The sequence below is a fragment of the Scomber japonicus genome, chromosome 24 (genome assembly GCF_027409825.1).
Source record: "Scomber japonicus isolate fScoJap1 chromosome 24, fScoJap1.pri, whole genome shotgun sequence".
Taxonomy (NCBI): Eukaryota; Metazoa; Chordata; class Actinopteri; order Scombriformes; family Scombridae; genus Scomber; species Scomber japonicus.
Window position 1 is genome coordinate 9,093,368 of NC_070601.1, and position 4,824 is coordinate 9,098,191.

General features: G+C 39.7%; 1 long non-coding RNA gene across 2 annotated transcripts; it reads right to left on the reverse strand.

Annotated features, from left to right (window-relative positions):
- Positions 1–2,365: 2,365 nt before the first annotated feature.
- On the reverse strand, positions 2,366–3,783 carry LOC128354548 (uncharacterized). Of its 2 annotated transcripts, none has more exons than XR_008321084.1 (5): positions 3,739–3,783; positions 3,335–3,412; positions 2,882–2,919; positions 2,707–2,768; positions 2,366–2,532 (listed from the first exon to the last, which is right to left on the reverse strand). It is a non-coding gene; the product is annotated as an uncharacterized LOC128354548 (long non-coding RNA). The 2 variants fall into 2 exon arrangements; XR_008321085.1 differs by having other exon boundaries at positions 2,859–2,919.
- Between the last annotated feature and the right edge of the window lie 1,041 nt (positions 3,784–4,824).

Sequence of the window (4,824 nt, forward strand, 5' to 3'; positions counted from 1 at the left end):
TAGTTGATAACCCAAACCTTTACTTCAAAACTATCCCAGGATCAAAGCCACAACCTTAGAAGTTCCAACCTCATCCATGCCTTGTCAAGTTACTGATTCCATTGAGGAAATGTATTCTTTTCTGCATTGGAGCACTTAAAGAACTGCAGCGTGTCTGAGAGAATATCTCACTTTTGCAGTCTAACATAAAGAGGACAGACTGAAAAGTTTGATAAAACCACTTTCCCCAATGAAGATCCAGCGACTCAGTGGTTAATATATCTTCTCACTCACAGAGATTGTGAGTTCAATCCAAGGTTACTACTTTTAAAGTCAGAAAGCCTAAATAAAAAGGTCATTGGTTCAAATCTTGCACAGCTCTGAGTACTTTTAAAGTCCAACATCCAAATTAAGAAGATAAATGCGCCCGGAGAAAAGGTCTGAGTGTAGACAGGCTCGCTGGTGTAGTGGGTTTGTCAGAGATCATAAGGTGTTTGTGCTACAACATCTGGTTCGAATCCGGGCGTTGCTGGGATACAGATAGTGGGAAATTTAAGTCATTGGGTCAAATCTCTAAGTAATTTTAAAGTCCAACATCCAAATGAAAAAGATAAATGCGCCCGGAGAAAAGGTCTAAGTATGATACAAGGTACTCACCCATTGAGATCCAGATCCTGTCCACATCCAGAATCGAACCAGGCCTCGTTGAATCCTCCGTGGCTGCTGGTGATGAATGAACCCACTACACCATGGGGTTGCTGTCAGAAACAATCTGGAATCTCCCTAATCACAACTACATCATGTTCATTCATTTTATATATAAGTATAAAAGGTGAAACAACAACATTTGTACAACATAAGATTTTCAAAAATCAGTGTGAAGGATAGCATAGTGAAATAAGTGTTGGGCATTAGGTACCTGAAATTGTGGCTGTTGGTTCAATCCCCGGTCAGGGTCATTTGCAGGCATCTCAAACTCATTCCACAAAGGGCCATGTGGCTGCAGGTTTTCATTCCAACCAAGCAGGAGCACACCTGGCTCGACTCATTTAATCAGCTGAACTCACTCTTCAGTCAGCTGATTGGTGTGCATGTGTGCTCCTGCTTGGTTGGAATGAAAACCTGCAGCCACATGGCCCTTTGTGGAATGAGTTTGAGATGCCTGGTCCAGACTTACAGAATAGGAGTATATCTGGACTGTCATGTTAGCATCCTTTCTTTCTATAGAGTCTCCTCCAAAACATTGATCCAATTTTCCACCAAATTCCACAAAGGAGGTCCAAACCAATAATGAATTAATGCATGTAGCCTGCCATATAGCCACTGTTGGTCAAACACTGAATGCTCCCTCAGCTCAGTAGGTCTTGAATGCAACCCCAGGCTTGGCCCCACCTCTAATCAAGGTAAGGTTATTTAAGACACCTGTGTACATTTGTTCTTCCTTTTCTGCTGCCATGTGTTCTGGACGGAGGTCGGTATGCTGAGATGTAACTGCCAGAAGTTCTTGTTTCTGAGAGCTAACTTTGGTTTTTTATGCTTAGTTTCTCTGTTGGTGTCTCCAGCTCGTAGACCCTTTTCCCTACTATGGTGGAAAGTGGTGCCTGGACAGTTTGATTCTATTGTGTATGCAGGTGGCTAACTAACTCTGTCTCTTTTTGTAGGATACCATCTGCTGCTGCTTTTTGCCTGCCCTCTTTAGTACAGCCTTATAAATATTGGAGATTAGGACCATCTATTTTTGTTTAACCTTTGTAGTTTATAGTTTTATTAGATTTAGTGGAGTTGTGGGCCAGTCTGCCCCTCTGGTTGAGGTCTCTTCACAAGTGAGTATATGTTGGCACACCTAGAGATCTGCTAGCCCTAGTCCACTTGTGTTGTTTTTAACTATTGGTAGTATATTCAGATTGTAATTTTTAAACTGAATTTGTAATAAAATGCTTTTACATTTAAACTCAATATTGTCTTTAATTTACTTTTGTCAGCTTATTCTTGAAAAATGTATCAGAACCAGTCTGATCTGAACTCTATTTTGGAGTCACTGACTTTTCATGTACCATAATTTCAAGTGGTGTATCACATCTAGTCACTTTCAACCATTAGCACTGCTATGTACAGCAGTTCATTTTGTCTAGTCCTGCTGGAAATGGTCCATTTCCTTATTAGAAGTAACAAATGGTGTTTAACACCTCATTTAGTTACATCTTCAGTGTACTTAGTGCAAGTTATTTGGTAAAACTTGCTTTGGTTCTGATATGCCTCACACTGTGCTAATTGTCTTATACCTACAATGTTGATATGTAGTTGTGAGATATTGCACTATCTGTTGAATACTCTGATAATGTGGCCAAATCTGGGAAAAAAGCCTAATAAACCATGAAACAGTTGCTGCAGATTTTTCAAATTTTATTCAACCATCACAGATTTTACATTTCAGTAAAGTTGATGTAATCAATGTTTGACAGTTTAAATTTCATCCTCAAACTCAGGCTGAGCAGAAGTGCCTGGTCACATCCCAGCAGGTGGACTCCAGTTCTCCACACCAGTCAAGCAACACTAAAAAAAAAAACAACACATTACTAGAGAGCACTTGAGTTTTGAAAAGAAATTGCAATTCACATGTTGGCTTAATAGAATCTGTGCCAAAGTCCTGACATTTCTCTCCCAATACTAAGATTCCACTGCAGATAGAGAAGTCTGCCATGGCAGTACAGGATTGGGGATACATACCTGACATCAGTTTTGGTTCCTGCTGTGTACTGCCCCCTACAGGCCAGCTGCTCCACACACTGCTGTAGAGAAAATAGTCAGTTAAAGCAGGAACAATACTGCTCAGGGTTTGATTATCACCACATTAATTTTACTGGTTTTGCATCACTCACCTTCAGTCAGTCTGCAGTATGACCTTCATCTCCACACTGAGCAGCTCATCAGTAGCTCTGCCTGCAACAGTCATGGAAAATTTACTTCACATCATAAGTCATATGGCTACTTTGATTGAAAACTATTTTCTACCACCTATGAAAATTCAACTTCAAAGCTTCCTTATAGGAGTGAGTCTGAAGTGTGCAGCCTTGTACTCTCATTGGGCCAAGCTCTGCAGCAGCCTCTAAAACAGAACCTGCAGCCAAAGCCAAATACAGAGATACTCTACCAGCACTGTAACACTGAGCCAGACACACACTGCCTGGGCACTGGAGTGAAAGAAACGGCCACCATGATGTGGCATCTACTGCAATTTAAACATTTTGCTGTCTTTTAAAAATCACTTGATGTGAAAAATAAAGAAATGTAAAGTTCTGGGGCATGCTTTGAATGCAATGTGAATCTTAAAGTGAACCATCACAACTCTGTTTACCTTTACTCCAAAGAAAAAGGCTGGGGGTTGGTAGTTTCATCCCATGGCAGCGGCTCTGTCATGGGGGACCCAGCATCTCTGAAACAAAACATAAAGGTCATAACGTGCTGCAATGGAGCCACCAAGTGTCACAGAAATTGGAGGGCAGGCAATGAACAAAAAGTTGACTTAATTACTGGTTTATATATCTAAAGTCAGGTAATCCTTGTGACGTAATATGTGCACATAAGTTCACCTGCGTGGTTGAACACGTTCAGTAACGTTAGCCAGCAGCACAGTAAAGTGAACAGGTCACGCAAAAACCGCCAAAAAACGACTCATAAGCGCCATTTTATTAAAGTACTTGAACTTTCTCACGAATTTAGTAAAATAATACATTTCTTTAAAAAAGCTGAAATTCTTACCACGTTTAAACAGACATCAGAGTCACGTCTCCCACACGTTTTTCTTCTAGACTGAGCTCCAGAGCGAAAGGCACGCTCATATTTATAACATACGGCTGTCGCAGTGCATTATGGGAAGAGACGCCCTTCCAAAGATCGTCTCTTAAACAGAACGACCACTAGTTTATTTCCCCCTGGATCTTCATTCATTTTATATATAAGTATAAAAGGTGAAACATTTGTACAACATAAAAATTCGGAAAACCAGTATTTAGGATAGCTCAGTGAGATAAGTGTTGGGCATTAGGTATTTGAAATTAAGGTTGTTGGTTCAATCCCCGTTTAGGGTCACTGATCATTAATGTTACTTTACAGCATTGGTCGTAACTCCAATTAGAATACTGCCCCCTTTAGGCAACCAGTAGAAACACATCCACAATCCTCTTTGGAGGATTTGGGATTTTAGGCCGATAGGACGCAGACAGATATGTGAGCAGGCCGGGGATCGAACCCACCACCTCCAAAACTCAAACCGGCTGTCTAAATCACTGAACCACAGGCTCACATTGGCTCCACAAGTTTTCATCAGCATTTGACTCTTCAGCAGTTTGTCTGACTTTCAAAAAACTGTGCAACAATTGAACCAACAACCTGATAGCTTCCCAAGTAGTCATCTAAGGCATTAGATGTGTCTGACTTGGAAAAACAATTGGACATAGTGAGAATTGAACCCACGACCACTAAGATTCAAAGCAAACAGCTAACAAACAGAGCTATTCCCCTTGGGATTTAATTAGGAAAATCAGAAGTTCAAGAAGGTTTCCCAACAAGCTGAGCTGTTTGAGTTGAGATGCCAAGGTTTGGTTTCTTGGAACTTGCACCTGAGGCTCCAACTTGTCAACCTAATTAATCTCTAATTGGAGCAATGATTATGAATTAATTAATTAATTAATACATAATTATTAATAATCATTAGATTAACATTAATTGAAGCAAGTAATGTTCATCTATTAATGATTAATATTAATAATTAATTAATTCATATTAATAATTAAATAATATTAATAATTAATCATTACTAATGTTAATTGAATCAAGTATTGTTAC